Source organism: Capra hircus (assembly GCF_001704415.2).
Source record: "Capra hircus breed San Clemente chromosome X unlocalized genomic scaffold, ASM170441v1, whole genome shotgun sequence".
Taxonomy (NCBI): Eukaryota; Metazoa; Chordata; class Mammalia; order Artiodactyla; family Bovidae; genus Capra; species Capra hircus.
The window spans coordinates 20,889,896-20,908,155 of record NW_017189516.1 but is presented as its reverse complement, the minus strand read 5'-3'; the positions used below and the strand labels follow the sequence as shown (position 1 = coordinate 20,908,155).

Below are 18,260 nucleotides of genomic sequence, written 5' to 3'. Positions count from 1 at the left end.
CCCTGCCCAGGGATGGGCTGGATGATCAGACCCAGATTCAGAGGGGTCTGCAGATGCCAGCAGGGTGGCTGAGGCTCAGTCAGCCAGGGAGGACCGGGCCCACAGCAAGAGGAGGGAGACAAAAACGCAAGCTTCACCAACCCCACCCACGGGCGGTGCAGGTCAGCATCACCAGGTGGAGCCAGGAGAGGAGAGCACACCCTGCGAGCACACAGCCCACTACTTCCAATACCATGCATCTTTGGTTCCTTTCAAGCCATGTTTCTTGAATGTATAAACACCAGGACCATCCTTATCTGGTTACCTCTCAATTCCTCCGCCATGTGCCCATCCACAGAACATCCCCTTGCTAACGCCTCCCAAGAGCTCCATGGGCCAAACCATAGTACCCAGTGCTGTATTGGCCACGGACAGATTCCATTTTCAAACCACTTTTCCTTGGTCAGAGTCTGTGACAGCAGCCCACCCTGGCTTTCCCTCTACCTCTCAGTCCATTACTTCTAAGTCTCCTTGTCTGTCCATTTACTTTGATCCCCTCCTAAATCTTGGGCTTTGTTTTCTTCTGGTTTCGAACCTCTGCCCTGTGCTCTTCCACTCCATACATGATCCTTGGGTGACCACGTCACCCCCGCAGAGCTTTTACCCATCTGACTTGTTTTCATCAGTATCCCCCTGTATGCTGTTGGCTTTTCCTATCACTAAATCTACCTAGGACTAAATCTAATCTCAGCTGGGCCCCAGATTCCCCAGAGGCCGAGACGTATGGGGCATCTGCACTGCCATGTCCCATAAGCCCTGCAGGCCTGCTAGTAGCCCCAGGACAACTTTTCCTGTCTCATGGATGGGCACCGCCATCCACCCAGTTCCTTAAACCACAGTCCCGGGCATGCTGCTGGGTGTGAACTTCACTGTGCACTGACTCCCCTGGGGCTGCTCTGCAAAAGGCTAACCCGAGATCTTCCTGTTGCCACAGGTGGGGATCCGTTCCTCTCAGAGGCCCTGTTCCTGCAGACACGCTCTGAAGGTGTCCGGAGCACGGGCCATCACCCTCTTTTGGATCTCCGAGAGAACCCGGGCACTGTGATGCACCTGAGAGGTTGAAAGCCCTGTCTGTAACAAGATGAGGAGTCAGGACACAGCAGTGCAAGCCCATCACTGGGGAATGTGCCAAAGAATATCTGGAAGAGATCCCTAAAGAACCTTTAGGGAGGTGGGTCTTCATGGGTGTGCACCAAACAAGGGATTGCTTAACTGTATTTTTCCCAATGAGCCTCCTGTTCCAATTTGGTCTTCATCTGAGCGCGGGAGTTAATTTGATAACACAGGAAACAGTTTAAAAGGGCAACTGAGCACAGGCAGCAGATATGCTGACAGTCGATCCTGCTGCATCAGCATCCACAACTACAATTCTCAGCCATCTTTAATCTTTGATGCACTATTCTGATCTGTCGAATGAAGTTATCTCCACAGTGTTTTAGAAATGTATTCAACTAACTAGGTACAAGGGATGCTGAAAAGAACTAAAAGATACTGAGTTTTACTAACAACAGCAGGGTGTTAACTGTAACACTTTGGATTCAGGAACATGCAGCAGAGCAAGCACAAGGTCAGTTTTCAAACTAGTATTAATTTGGGCAACTTGTCCCTTTCCTCAGCCTAAGATGTCTGTCAAGCATAGCAAGTGATGATGAAAAGCTGCTTTCGCTGTAGAGAGGAGTCGCATATTTTTGATCTTCGATTTCCTCCTGTAAGGATGGGTTCTCTTTCCACAGCTGCAAGCTCGGCTTTCAGAAGAGAACTTTTTCAGATAATGCTCACGCCAGTGCCACATTCCAGACGTACTACTTCAGACTCTCTGGGGCTGTCCTGCCAGCATCGGCTCTCCTAAAGCCTCTCCAGTTGAGATTTGATGCACAGTTTAGGTTGAGAAGCACAAATCACATGATGCTTCCCCCTTCCTGCTTTTAAATAGAATCCTGAACTGAAGAGCCATGTTTGCTACTGAAGACATTAAATTTTTTTTTATAATTATGTGTCTTCCCTTCTGAGAGGTATTTTGACATATTTATTAACAGCCATTATTAGAACAATTTCAATGACTCAGTGGTGTGTTACGCCCCCAAGTCCCCTTCCTTACCAGACACTCAGGCAGATGGAGGGGAGGGAACGCACCTCAGTCCTGGTGGCAGAAGGTGGATGGACGGAATTCCTTTGATGTGACGAGAGCTGGATGTTTCTCGGGGATGTTCTTCAGCACCGCCACGACGATCCCTTCTATCCTGATATGGTTGACAATGTTTATTGATTTAGTTATTTACTTATTTGTCATGAATGGGTCTTTAACTGTGTCAAATGCTTTTTCTTTCTTTGTCTGTCAAGATGACAGGTGGTTTCCGTCCTTCATTGTATCAATACGCTGTTTTCCAAAACTGAAGGTGAGTGTTGGTCCAATACTGCAATCCTGGGAAAGATCTTACACAGCCCTTTGCAAAATGTTTGTCGATTTGGTTTGCACATACGGGGTTGAGGGTGTATGCATTGCTATTTTTGACAGATATGGGTCTGCAGCTTTCTGGTGATGGCAAGTCTGGCTTTGGTACTGGGGTAATACTGGGCTTATAGGATGAATTAGGAAACGATCCCTCCTCCGTTCTGTCTATTCAGGAAGAATCTGTGAAGGATGGGTGCTATTTCTTCTTTAAACATTTGACAGATTTCACTGAAGAAACCAGGAGGCCCAGGACTTCCCTTTGTGGGAAGGTCTTTAAATGAATGGTTCAGTATCGTTGCTTGCTACAGGTACATTCAGATTTGTTATTTGGCCACTGTGTTTAAGCCAACTCCCATCCAGGATTCTCTGGCCTGTTGGTTCCTAAGGCTCGGTCTCCGGCCTAGAATTTGACGTGCTGCACATCTCTGCCATTCACCGGATTCTGGCTCCCACTCTGTAACTGGGGAGAGTATGCTGCTCAGAAGGGACCCCCAGATCACCAACACCCAATGGGCAGGTTGGGGATACAGACTTTGAGGTGGGGAGGGGGTGGCACAGCTGATAACCTCATTTACAACCGCCTATCCATCCTCTGGGCGCCCTCATGCAGGCTGTGGGTAATTCTGCAGTTGGGACTGGCACAGCAAGGACCCAGAGTACCCTGTCCCCTCCCCTACCATTTCCACTTCATCTACCCTGATCCTTGTCATACTTCTCGTCTCCTAGCAATGCAGCCTCACAGGGGATCAGTGACGCACTCGCCACCACATCTAAGGGTGTCAGATCTCCTCTCTGCTTAATGACTCAACCTCGAGGGCAGGGACTGGCCATGCAATTCCTCCTCACCTCCCAATCTCAACAGCCAGCCTGGCACGGCATGGAGGGGATGTAACATATACAGTGAAAACCTTCATGATTGCCTAAATGAGGGACTGTGGATGGCAGGATCGACCTGGGTTGGTTGCTGGAGTGAGCCCATCGCATCCCACCCTGGGGATCTTGCGCCAGGCGGGGATGACCATCCCTGCCCCAGTGCACTGTGGCTAGCATCAGTGATGTACCTTATCCAGACTTGGTGTGCCACCAGCTGTGGACGGACACTGAAGTCACCGGGTCTTCCTACGTCACCCCAGCCTTTATGGAGGGTACAGTTGGGGATGCTCTGTCAGAAATAATCCTGCGCTCATATGGCCTGGCCTATTAGTCTATGACAAAGGAGCCAAGAACATCCATCACGGAAAACTCTGTCTCTTCAATCAATTGTTATGGAAACCTGGACCCACTTTTTTTTCACACAGCATTCAAAAATAAACCACAACAACAGAAGATTAAAGACGAAATTGCTAGAACTTAAACCATAAAAATCCTAGAAGAAGACGTAGGCAGTATGCTTGTTGACATAGGTCTTAGCAATAGTTTTTTGATATGTCATCTCAGGCAAGAGCAACCAAGGCAAAAAGAAACAAATTGGGAGTTCATCAAACGAAAAAGCTTTTACACATCAAGGGAAACCATCAACAAAAGAAAAAGGCAACCTGCTGAGTGGGAGAAGATATGAGCAAGTGATGCACATCAGAAAAGAGGTAGATGTCCAAAATAGCTAAAGGACTCATAGAATGTATTGGGAGAAACACCCAAAACCCGATTTTAAAATGGGGCAAAGCACTGAATAGACATTTCTGCAAAGACGAGATACAGATGGCTAATAGACATATGAAAACATGCTCAACGTCTCCTCATCAGGGATTAGAAAATCAAGACCACAGTGAAGTACTTCCTCACACCTGTCAAGTAGCTCTTATCAAAAAGACAACAAGTAAGAAATGTTGGGGAGTATGTAGAGAAAAGGAAACCCTCGTGCGGTGTTGGTAGAAATGTATATCGGTGCAGCCACTATGGAGACAATGAGGCTTTCCTCAAAAACTGAAAACAAGAACTACCATATGGTCCAGCAGTTCCACTTCGCGGTATTTTTCTCAAGAATAGAAGAAACACTAGTCAGAAAGATATATGTGCTCCTCTGTTCACTGAAGCGTCATTTACAGCCAAGGGGAGCCAAGATATGGAAGGAACCTCAGTTCCCATCGACAGATGAGTCAAAAAGGAAGAAATGGTGTATACACACACACACACACACACACACACACACACACACACACAGAGTGGAATATTACTCAGCAATACAAAAAAGAATGAAATCTTGTCGTTGTCGACAACATGGATGGACCTAGAGGGTGTTATGCCAAGTAAAACTAGGCACACAGAGAAAGACAAATACCACACCATTTTATTTACATGTGGAACCGCAGAAACAAAATAAGAGAACACAGGAAACAAGACAGAAATAGAGTCAGAGACACAGAGAACAAACTGGTGGTTATCAGAGGAGGAGGAAGTAGGGAGATGTGTAGAACAGGGGAGGGATTAGGAGAGACAAACTTCCAGTTATAAAATAAGTCATGGGAACGGAATGTACATACAGGGAATATAGTCAATAACCTTGGAAGAAATCTCTGTGGTGACACATGGTAACCAAACTTATCACAGCAATTCATTTCACAATGTTTAAAAATATGGAATCACTCTGTTGTGCACTTGAAACAAATATAATATCATATGTCAATTTTGGGCCTGCCCAGTGTTTCAGCAGTTAAGAATCCTCCTGCAGTGCTGGAGCTGCAGGAGGCATGGGTTGGACTCCTGGGTTGGGAAGATCCCCTGGAGGAGGGCATGGCAACCCACTCCAGTATTCTTGCCTGCAGAATCCCATGGACAGAGGAGCCTGGCGGGCTACAGTCATGTGGTCGCAAAGAGTTGGACATGGCTGAGGGGACTTAACCTTACATTCAGAATACGTAAGGAATTTTAAAACTGCAAATGACAAAATGCTGTGAAGGAGGACAGATCCTTGTGCCAGGGGTTGGGGTGTGGGAGGGGAAACCAGAAAAGGTCAGCACCTGGGCGTTTTTAGGGAGATGGACGTGGCCTGTGTCCTGGTCGTGGTGGTGATCACTGGAATCTCTCCGTGTCACAGCTCAGAGCACTCCACACCCAAAGACAAGCAGGCCAGGAATTCCCTGGTGGTCCAGTGGTTAAGAATGCGCCTACCATGTAAAATTAATACACAGAAACCCCGGCATTCCTATAAACTTATAAGGAAAAATCAGAAAGAGTAATTAAGGAAACAATCCCATTCACCATTGCAATGAAAAGAATAAAATACTTAGGAATAAATTCATGTAAAGAAACAAAGACCTGTATACAGAAACCTATAAGAAAAAAAACTTGATGAAAGAAATCAAAGATGACACAAATAGATGGAGAAATGTACCACGTTCTTGGATTGGAAGGATCAGTATAGTGAAAATGACTCTACTACCCAAAGCAATCTGTAGATTCATCACAATCCTGATCAAACTACCGGAGGTATTTTTCACAGAACTAGAACAAATAATTTCACAGTTTGTACAGAAACACTAAAGATTCCAAAAACCCAAAGTAATCTTGAGAAAGAAGAATGGCACTGGAGGAATCAACCTTCCTGCCTTCCGACTATACTATAAAGCTACAGTCATCAAGGCAGTATGGTACTGGCACAAAGACAGAAATATAGATCAATGGAACAAAATAGAGTACCCAGAGATAAATCCACACACCTATGCACACGTTATCTTTGACAAAGGAGGCACAAATATGCAATGGCGTAAACCAAGTGTCTTCAACACGTGATGCTGGGGAAAATGCTCAACTACGTGTAAAAGAAAGAAACTGGAAGACTTTCTAACACCATACAGAGAAATAAACTCAAAATGGATTAAACCTAAATGTAAGACCCCAAACTATAAACCTCTTAAGAGGAGACCATAGGCAGAACACTCTCTGACATAAATCACAGCAAGATCCTCTATGACCCACCTCCCAGGGTAATGGAAATAAAAACACAAATAAACAAAAGGGACAGAATTTTACTTAAATGCTTTTGCACAACGAAGGAAACTATAAGGAAGGCGAAAAGACAGCCTTCAGAACAGGAGAAAATAATAGGAAATGAAACAACTGACAAAGAATGAATCTCCAAAATATACAAGCAGCTCATGCAGCTCAATACCAGAAAAAGGAACGACCCCATAAAAAGTGGACAAGAGACCTAAACAGACATTTCTCCAGACATACCAATGGCTACCAAACACATGAAGAGATGCTGAACGTCACTCATTATTAGAAAACTGCAAATCAAAACCACAATGAGGTGTCCTCTCACACATGTCAGAATGGCCATCATCAAAAAGTCGACAAACAATAAATGCTGGAGATGGTGTGGAGAAAAGGGAACCTTCTTCCACCGTTGGTGGGAATGCAAACTGGTACAGCCACTGTGGAGAACAGAGTGGAGATTCCTTAAAAAACTGCGAATAGAACTGCCACACGACCCAGCAATCCCACTGCTGGGCATACCACCCTGAGGAAACCAGAAGCGAAACAGACACATGTACCCCAATGTTCATAGCAGCGCTATTTACAATAACTAGGACAGGGAAGGGACCTAGATGTCCATCGGCAGATGAATGGATAAGGGAGTTGTGGTATATATACACAATGGAAAATTCAGTTAAGTTCAGTTTAGTCGCTCAGTCGTGTCCGACTCTTTGCGACCCCATGAATCGCAGCACGCCAGGCCTCCCTGTCCATCACCAACTCCTGGAGTTCACTCAGACTCACGTCCATCGAGTCAGTGATGCCATCCAGCCATCTCATCCTCTCTCGTCCCCTTCTCCTCCTGCCCCCAATCCCTCCCAGCCTCAGCGTCTTTTCCAATGAGTCAACTCTTCGCATGAGGTGGCCAAAGTACTGGAGTTTCTGCTTTACCATCATTCTTTCCAAAGAAACCCCAGGGCTGATCTCCATTACTCAGCTATAAAAAGGAACACATTTGAATCAGTGCTAATCAGGTGGATGAACCTGGAGCCTGTTATACAGAGAGAAGTAAGTCAGAAGGAGAAAGACAAACACTTATATTAATGCCTATATATGGAATTTAGAAAGACGGTGGCAACGATTCTACATGCAGGAAAGCAAAGGAGACAGAGACGTACAGAACACACTTTTCAACTCGGTAAAAGAAGGCGAGGGTGGGAAGATTTGAGAGAATAGCTGTGAAACATATACATTACCATATCTAAAATAGATGACCAGTGCAAGTTCAATGCGTGAAGCAGGGCACCCCAAGCCGGTGCTCTGGGACAACCCAGAGGGATAGGGTGGGGAGGCAGGTGGGATGGGAGTTCAGGAGGGGAGGACACATGTATACCTGCGGCCGATTCGTGTTGATATATGGCAAAAACCATCACAACATCGTATAGTAATTATTCTCTGATTAAAATAAATTAATGATTAAAAAAATAAAACAGAACCCCCCTGCCAATGCAACAGGGCAGGCGTTCGGTCCCTAGCCCAGGAAGATTCCACGTGCTGCAGGGCAACTAAGACTGTGTGACACAACTACTGAACCCACCTGCTCCAACTACTGAAGCCCTCGAGCCTAGAGTCCATGCTCCGCAACAAGAGAAGTCTCTGAAATGAGAGGCGCATGCACCGCCGCTAGAGAGTAGTCCTCCTTCTCCACAACGAGAGAAAGCCCTCATGCAGCAACAAAGACTCAGTGCACCCAACACTAAATAAATACATAATAAGAAAGAAAACCGGGCCAATCTTACTGTATGTTCATTTGAAAAATCCAGTGGTAGATACCAAAGTAGGTGCATCTCTCTATCTTCTTTGAATAATCATATCTTGGGTGAAGCTAACAAAAATTACATCACAGGCTATATTAAAATTTTAGATCAGCTTCCCAGGCACTGCTCTTTTCTAGAGAGCTACTTTTCTCAGAGAACTGTTACTTAGGAACTTTAGTCACCGGAACTGAGACCTCCACCACATTCCAGGGCAGAAAGCAAGAGACATTAGGAAGACACGGTTCAAATCCTATGAGTTTATGAGTTGCCTGTGACCACTGGCTAGGTCACTTCACATTTCAGTAACTGAAACCTGTATTTCAACCACTTAGTTCAGTTCTTTAAGGCCACTGCTGTCCCCTTAAGCAAACACTTGGTGTGAAACACTTGGAAAATGACCTTAACCCAATTCACTCCCAACCACTTTTCACATGTCACAGGGAGGCTCTCACGATGATATTTCCCCACCTAGAAAGCCAATTCTCAGATAAAGAAAAGAATTCACACACACACACCTTGTGAAGAAATACTGAGATTTTAGAAAGGGACTCACAACTAACCCATGGTTCATCATTCTTTTCTCTCTTCTGCCTCCATCCACGCTGAGAAATGAATATTTGGCCATGCTGTCTGATTTGCCCACCAAGTTGCTCATACCACACACAGGATGTTGTTACAAGCGAGCCTATACACAAGGCATTGACACCAGCCAGCCCTACTGAAGTCGCCTACCCGGGGGCAGGGAGGTGGCTGGGGCAATAAATTCATCATCTCATTTCCTTCATCACCCTACCCCATTTCATTCCCTGCAATCACTTGGCCCAAACGACTGAAGATCTCACACCAAATCGCTGCTTAAATCACCACTGCCTCAAGTTTCCTTCATTATCTCACATGGCTTCTGAGGCCAGGGAACAGATTTTACTTGAGATGAGTAAAGCTGGAGAGACAGCCCGTTGGCCAGAGATTCTGTTCGGGAGGTGATGTCTCTCAGTGTACTCTTTACGACCCCATCGACCAAGGCCCGCCAGGCTCCTCTGTCCAGGGGATTCTCCAGGTGAGAATACTGGAGTGGGTTGCCATGCCCTCCTCCAGGGAACCTTCCCGACCCGGGACTGAACCCAGGTATCCTAATTCCCCTGCATTGCAGACAGATTCTCTACTGCTGAGCCCTCGGGGAAGCCCATGACAAACCTAGACAGCATATTAAAAAGCAGAGACATTACTTTGGTGACAAAGCTCTGCAGTGTCGAAACTATGGTTTTCCAGTAGTCGTGTACAGATGTGTGAGGTGGATCATTAAGAAGGCTGAGTGATGCTTTCGAATTGTGGTGCTAGAGAGATGACCCTTTAGAATCCCTCCGATCGTAAGAACAACTCGCCAATCCTAAAGGAAATGAACTCTGAATACTCACTGGAAGGACTGATGCTGAAGCTGCAATACTTTGGCCACCTGATGCGAATAGCTGACTCATTGGAAAACACCCTAATGCTGGAAAACACCTAATGCTCGAAGGCAGGAGGAGAAAGGGGGAGACAGAGGGTGAGATGGTTAGATACCATCACCAACACAATGGACAGTACTTTGCTCAAACTCAGGGAGATAGTGTAGGACAGAGGAGCCTGGCATGCTGCAGTCCATGGGCTCGTTAATAGTCAGACACGACTGGGCGACTGAACATCCACCACCACCACCCTACCTTTGAGCTTCCCTAAGGTGCCACAGCCTCACTCTCAGCAGAGCTAAGAAGCTTCCTGTGTCTGTCAGTGGTAAAGGCTGAGACTTAATATATTCACACTCTCAGTGCCCCCTGCTTAGGGTTGATCACTCCCTCCCAGAGCTCAGACCAGGGAGCCTTCTCACAACAGTAATGGAGCACCCTACCCTGGTACAGAATTGGGAGTTGTAGCTGTTTACCCCTCTCAGTGGGTTTTCTCCCTTTACATTCACTTCCACATTTCTTCCTTGAGTCACCAAATCCAAGTCCACTCACCCCCAACTGGTTCCCGCAACAAGCTGCACCTGCATCTCCAGCACATCTCTAGCACCACATGCACAGCGTGGGTGCGTGTACCCCCTGCGCGGTGTATCTTCTTTCTCCTTTCTCTTCGGAATCTGTCGACTCTCAGACATCACAAAAAGGGCTCCAGATCTCCCACAAAGGGGGCGGTGCTGCAGCGCAGGCTGTGACTCTCATCCACAGCCTGGGTCAAAGCAGGACTGTGTTATAAGCGCCACAAGCTGCCCCACTGCATCATGGGAGCCAAAAGAGCAAAGGTCTGAAAGTCCTAACACAGAGATTTCCGTGGATAGAACACCAGTGTCTTCCTTGGGACCTGTGAGCTGTTGTTTGGTTTGGGCCTATAGCGTCAGTGACCTTTTTCACAACGCTTGCAGGCTTAGCCAGCCTTCCATCAGGACCTCTCTACTCCCCACAGCCCCCCACCTACTGTACCAAAGAGATTACTTCTGACTTCAGTGCGCCCATTGGGTTTTCACCTGGCAGGGATACCAACACAACTTTTTTATGCTGAAACCTCAAGATACCTGAGGAGAACGAGTCTTCAGAAAGTCCAGTTTTCAGTTATAATAGAAAAACTGCCTACGTAACAATGAAGATACAACACATTAAAATACTGATAAAATGTTATTTGGAAATTATCTAGAATGTCACACTTAAGAGAAAAAAACTTAGTATGTGGTCTATTGCCTTCCAGGTTTTGTTCTCTGCATTTAAGAAAATTACGAGATGGGGGAGGTAATGTCTTCATGATATCGTATCTGTGGTTCTATCTGTTTATCACTATGGTTATGCTACTTTCCATGGTGATGAGGGTGCTCCACTAATGTCGGTCAGAGGAAACACTGTTTAGACCTCGGTATGGACCAGGAACTGTTCTCTGTGATGTGTGCATGTTGACATGACACCCCATGGTCTTTGACGCACCTAGGAGACACTGTGTTCAATCCATACACAGATCCATAGTGATGTTTCATGCGGATGGAGACGTTGACCTGCCTTTGGATCCAGAGTACACCAGACACTGCACTGTATTCCAGATTGGGGGTCAGATACCACACCTGGCTGTTTCTCTCTGACCTGGGCACCAATCTGACTCAGCTCTTGCCAGCTAGGTGACTTTGTGCAGATTCATTCACCCATTAACGTCTACGTGTCTCTGCTCCTCAGCTGCCCAAAGGGATGAGAGCGGTAAAAATGCTTACCTCACAGTGTTGCTCTGAGTACTCCAAGACTTCATTATGTGTTTATGTACGGAGAGCTAAGCACGGTCCAGAAGGGGAGCTCTTCTTCTTGTGTCTCTTCACTTCTGTTTCCGCTTGTACTAGTATCCCCCTGTCCCTGCCCCCACGCTTTCACCTCCCCCACCCCTACTCTGCTCTCTCTCCCCAGGGCCCCTGTCCTCAGACTCTCCATCCCAAAACACAGCTGAACATCTCCTCACGATTTATCTCAGAAAATACCATCACCCTTGGATTAAACAATCATGAATATTAGCAGAAAAAATAAGAAACACAATAAACAGGCAATGTTAAAACTACACAAGAAATAAAGCATTGCTGATGAAAGTCTGACTACTAATATTTTCATATCTTCATCAGATTCAGATGTTCGGAATTTGAAACACGAGAATTAGACTTGACAAAACAATGGCAGAAAAGGTAATGCAACGTGGCTCCTTAAATAAGACCTAACAAAATGGGGGCACACGGTGTGTTCACGGGTTGAGAAATTCAATATAATCAGGATGTCAGTAGCCCCCATACAGATCCATCAATTTCACACAATTCCAGTCAGAAATTCCAGCAGGACTTTGTTGTACATATAGACTAACTGATGAGAAAATTTCTGTGGTAAGGCAAATGAACGAGAATAGCCAAATGGTTCTGGAAAAGAATGTTGGAAGATTAACACTAACCTGAAGTTTACTTTGCAGCTTCAACCAAAAGTTGTAAGCAACTAAGTGTCTATGAAGGGATGAATGGATATAGAAAACGTGATGACACCGGTCAGAACGGCCACCATCAAAAAGTCTACAAACAACAAATATGACCCAGCAATCCCACTGCTGGCAGACACCCCGAGGTAACAGACACATGTACCCCGACGTTCACTGCAGCACTGTTTACAATAGCTAGGACACGGAAGCAACCGAGATGTCCATTGGCAGATGAGCGGATAAGGAAGCTGTGGTACATATACAACGGAATGTTACTCAAGTATAAACAGGATCGCACCTGAGTCAGTTCTACTGAGGTGGATGAACCTGGAGCCTGTCATACAGAGTGAAGTAAGTCAGAAAGAGAAAGAGAAATACTGTATATTAACGCATATATATGTAATTTAGAAAGACGGAACCAATGACCCTACATGCAGGGCAGCAAAGGAGACATAGACGTAAAGAACAGACTCTGGGACTCAGTGGGAGGAGTGGGTGGGAGGATTTGAGAGAATAGCACTGAAACATGTACATTACCATATGTAAAACAGATGAGCAGTGTTAAGTTCCATGCATGACGCAGGGCACCCAAAGCTGGTACTCTGGAACAACCCCGAGGGATACGGTAGGGAGGGAGGCGGGAGGGGGGTTCAGGATGGGGGGACATGTGAATCCCTATGGCCAATTCATGTTGATGTATGACAAAAACATCACAATATTGAAAAGTAATTATCCTCCAATTAAAATAAACTAACTGTAAAAGAGGAAATGTGGCGATATATACAATGGAATATTATTCAGTCACAAAGGAGAAAATTCTGCCTTTTGCAAGAACATGAATGGACTTCAAAGGCTTTATGCTAGGTGAAAAAGGTGAAAGAGAGAAAGACATGTATTGTACGTTCTCACTTACATGCAGAATCTAAAAAAGTCAAACTTACAGAAATAAGAGTTTAGAATGGTGGTTTCCAGGCCCTGGGGAAAATGTTGAATACAGGGTACAAACTTACAGGTATGAGGTGACTAAGTTACATGGATCCAATGTATAGCATGCTGAGTATAATTAACAAAACTGTATTATACAGCGAAAGCTAAGAGGGTAGATCTGAGATGTTACTTCCTCAACAATTTTAAAAAGGATTATGTGAGGGGATAGAGTGCCAACCCTGCCATGGTAATCGTTTTGCCAAATACGTGTGTGCCAAATCATCACATTGGCGCCTTAAACTTACAGCTTATATGTCAACAATACCTCAAAACAGGTGGAAAAAATGAGTCCTGAGTGTTTCCGGTGGGAGAGCCCTCAAGCTATATTTTGTGTCCCTCTGACATCTCCCCATCATTCTTGAACTTTCCCTTTTTACTGACATGACAAGGTGAACCAGGCTCATTTATCCTTTCCTTCCTCAGCCTGGGAACCCATCGTTTAGTGGAGAAAGGTGTTCAGGAGCTAGGATCTGGGGACTGGTGTCATTCTTGCCATTGGAATGTTGCTGTTTCCAGTAACTTGGGAATATATGTGTGTACACAATCACACACACAAACACAGAGACACACATCTATAGTTATATATCAGTCTAGCCACATATGCACACCTATCGAATACAAGAAGTTTGCATGGAAACCTTGAATTCCAGTAGAATTCCTCAGAATTTGTTCTAGTTTACTTCCTTTCCATATTGGAAATTCCCTTTTCCAAAAATGACAGACGTGGCTCTCAGCATTCTTACCTATTTGCCGAGCTGATGAATGTCAATGCGTATAAATGATCTTTCCGCCACAAAAATGTCCTCCTAAGTCTGTGCAGAACCATCCCTTGCCCTGGTCTTCCACATCTCGCTCAAGCTTGAATCCATGAAACAGTGAGTCTCCTTCCCACCCAATCCCCAGGGATATCCTTCTTTCCACCTTGGGCTCTGACTCTCCAGGCAAGGATGTCCCTTTACACATACACATGCCTTGCCTGGCAACACCTAATGGCTTTAGGACTGACTTGCTTAGTCACAAAACAAGGGACGGGAAAGAAAGGGTAGGGACAGGAAAAGGTCAATATGTCCTAATACCGTCAGCCAATCAACGTGAACTGGGCCAAACCCAGGCAATGTGATGAAGCCAGTCTTTTTTGTTTTTTCCCCTCACTGTCCTCCAATTTCCCTTGCTGCCTCTGTCCTTTGCCCCAGTTCCTTTTTCTTTTAAGTCCTTCCCTCCATCAAGAGTACCAATGTTATGAGGCACGATTCCCACAGTATAACTGATCTCTGCTGCTTGGCTGACATTCAGCGTGACATCCCTGCAGCTGGGACACTCACACTCTCTCTCTCTCTCATGATGGACCAGAAGGCTTCACTCCTAATTTCAGGGATAGGTAGGAGAGAAGGTGCAGGGCACATGTTGGAGCCTTCAGTCCTTCATCTGTGAAATGCGGATGATCAAAAGTTGTGGGAGACACAGAGACAGCAGCAACCAGACCCCTTTCAATGGGTGCTACATGCCAAACCCAGTGCATCACAGGACTCCTTGACATTCAGGAGCACGCCAAGTAGGTTTCCATGCCAGGGCAGTTGCATTCGCTTCTGCCTGGAATGCTCTTTCCTTAGATAACCCCACGGCCTGCTCCCTCACTTCCTCCAGATCTCTGCTTACTTGTCATCTTTCAGGGAGACTTTCCCTCATTACCTTGACTAAAATAATAACATCATACCTACATATACCCTTTCCCCTGATCTAGCATTATCTTTCTTCTTGGTGCCTGCCACCCTTGATTTATTTACTGACCACCACGTCTATGAAAGTAGAGACGTGGTCAGTTCTGTCCTGTCACAAACTCCTCCAATAGTGCTCAGGTATATGGCAGGTGCTCAGAAAACACTTACTGAAGGATAGTCTGAAGCCAGGCCTTTTGCACACGGCGCTACTATGCACAGGTATCCTGCACGATGCGCACTGGCCCCACTGTGTTAATTATGATACATACTGAGATTCCAGGAGACAACTGATACACTCAACACACAGTCAGCATGTCAGGCAGGTCCCAGGCCTCGGAATCATGTTTGCCAGCTTCCAAACCTTCAGTTCCAGGACAGAGACCTCACAGCCAAGAACATAAGAGGTTTTATTTCTGACACAAAGACTCCGAGCAGCTCAGATAGATACCCAGAGACACCAAAAAGAACTCACTGAATCTCTGCACAGAAAGCACACAACTCGTCTCAGACCCTCAAACACAACTGAGACCATAACCATACACACTGTGACAAAGACCCTCCAAACAGACCAAAGTCTTCAAGGCAGAAACAAATGAGAGCTGCACAGATACTTCACATTATGGAGACTGACTCCCAAACCACTCGACACTTACCAATCTAATACGAAAACCCTAACGAAAAGACAGAACTTTTAATAACTCAAGAACATCATAAAACCTTTAGATAAAGTCCCCAGACAAATGGAAATCCTGCACCCTGTGCACAGATCCCCAAGCAGCTGATAGTTTACACCTTTAGACAAACCCATCCTTGAAGCAGCTCAGAGACATCGAAACTCAGAGCCCAGAATCAAAAACTCAGAGCTCTCACAATCTCAAGTGCACACGCCTACACAGAGAGTCACACCCAAGGACTGAAATGCCAGAAAGGTCCAAAAATGGACACCCTGGAATACAGGCACACGCATCCTAGGGGCTCTGTACTATGCCTCACAAAATCCACTCAGATCAATATCCCACCACGCACAACTCCGCCCAAAGGCTCAAGGAGATCAAACGTACCCAAACACCACCTGTGTTGTCACACAAGCGATACACAAGCCCAGGCTCCCTGACACAGGTTACTCTCCAGGGAGAGACAGCAAACTCAGAGACCTCTCCCTGGACATGAACTGCATGCATTTGTGCGAATAACCGTGCGCTGCCACACGATCCAGACTGAGCGAGAGCTGAACAAGAGTGAAACGCCGTCACCAGGCACAGCCAGCGACGGCGCCAAACCTCGCCACTAACTAGGACAGCTATTCGACCCCTTCGGGAAAAGCAATAAAACTCGCAGAAAAAGTATATGCTCTAAGAACCTGCGGAGGGCAACACGCCTCTCGCCCTCAGTTCCAGCTCTGCCATCCCAGTGCCTGTAACAGCCAGCCTGCCAATTGGAACTGGGCAGGAGACGCAGCAGGGCGGAAGTCGCGGGACTTCCGGCCCCTACTCGCGCCCCGGAAGAGCTAATTCCGGCGATCACGCGGTGACCAATCAATGCCAGAACGCTTCCGTGACGCCTTACGCCAAACTGGCAGCCCATCTCGCTCCGTAGCCGTCCCCGCTTGGATGTAACCATGTAGAAACGCAGGGGTGGAATTGGAAACGAGACGAGGACACTTGCAGCTTAATACCGGTGTCCACTCGGACTCAAATGCAGCGAGAAGACGGAATGGAGCGAATGGGGATGGACCCAGTGGTGCCTTGAGTGCCACCGCTAGGAACTCTGGTCGATGCCTGACGCGGTGTAAAGGTACTCTCTTTGTTGTCATACGCCCCCTGGAATGGTACCTTCCAGAGTGGGTGGTCTTACCCGCTACCCCTCAGTGGTGCATCCCAGGACAGACCTGTTTCGTCTCGCGCGCCCCTTGGAGGTGAGACTGGGGAACAGCCGATGTAGATGACGGTGGACAATTAGCAGATGATCCTCCAAGGGTGGAAAGGCAAAGTTCTGATGAAAACCCCACCGATTGCTGCTATCTTGGACTCAGAAAAATGTCTTCATAAACTGAAGATTACTGCTCTGTAGTGGCCACTGTCGTAACAGGAAGCATTGAAAGCATTTTCTCTGTGCTGAGCATTGTGCTTGTTTGTGCTTTCCTGTTTAATACAGAATAGGTCTCAACGGGGAAAGCCAGCCACAGTCCCCCAGCGGGCAAGGGAGACAAAACTTCGGACTGGGATCTGAAGGTCTGGAGTGGGGAAGGCCTCTGACATTGACTGCGAGTAATATGTGAGAAGGACAACAGGACTTTCCATTCTGTTAGGAAAGGGTTCACCGCCTTGGGGACCCAAGGACACCACGTAGGTTAGATAAAGACCATGGCTTTGTCACCATCTTGTCATCCCTGAATATGTCCCTAGCAGAATTTTCAGCCTGTTTAGCATTGCCTCTCTCAACAAGTTTAAATTTGCTTGTTCATTCCGACATTCATTCATCCTCTCCACAGTTTCTGTCAAGCACAGCTATGTGTGTTAGGAAAGAGAAAATCAACTTTGGCTTCATGGAACTTACATTTTGTTGGGGTCATACAGCCCCCCCAAGATAAGTAATTTATCAGGTGTTCATAACCGCTGTTATTAACATTAAACCAGGATAGTGAAAAAGAGAGAGGGGATGATGTCTAGAAAGAGTGGCCAGGGAAGTTCCTTCTAAGATTGTGACATTTGAGCAAAAGCCTAGAGGAGATGCCTATCTGGGAAAAAGTATCCCAGACAGAGTTAAGGCCAGTGGAAAAACAGGGGAGTGGAACTCAGTGTAGTGTGTATGAAAAGAGTGAGGAGGGCTGTGTGACTGTCCCAGCATGATGGAGGGAGAGCCAGCAGATCGATGAGAGCAGTGATGAGGGGCAGGTCCCCTAGGGCCTTCTGGCCATAGCGGGGACTTTGACTTGAGCTGCAGGAGGGTTCTTACCAGAGAAGCCCCCAGGGTCCTTTCAGAGGCCCAGATCACACAATGATTGTTGAGGAGCTCTTGATTCATCCCAGGAAAACCACAGACCCTCTGCAGTTGAACATGCCTTTCCTGGAATCCCCTACACTCAAGGGGAATCCCCCCTACTGCTCCCAGGGAACATCCGTGTCAATTGATGATACCCTCAGGAGAGACAGAGGAAGGAAGGACCCTCACGGTATGAGTGAGGTCACAGTCAGTCTCGTAAAGGCAAAGAGGGAGGATGTAACAGGCACAGAGGTGGCAGGGAGAAAGACAAAGATAGAACAGTGGACAGGGACAGAGAGACTATTTCTGGCAGCAAAGGATCCCCAATTAGCACCCACATGTGGGCCCCCAGCCCTGCTAATGGATGATGTACCTATCTCTACAGGAGAA

General features: G+C 46.5%; 1 long non-coding RNA gene across 1 annotated transcript; it reads right to left on the bottom strand.

Annotated features, from left to right (window-relative positions):
* Positions 1-1,402: 1,402 nt before the first annotated feature.
* Positions 1,403-16,343, bottom strand: LOC108634349. Its single transcript, XR_001917576.1, has 2 exons — positions 13,914-16,343; positions 1,403-2,951 (listed from the first exon to the last, which is right to left on the bottom strand). It is a non-coding gene; the product is annotated as an uncharacterized LOC108634349 (long non-coding RNA).
* Positions 16,344-18,260: the final 1,917 nt, after the last annotated feature.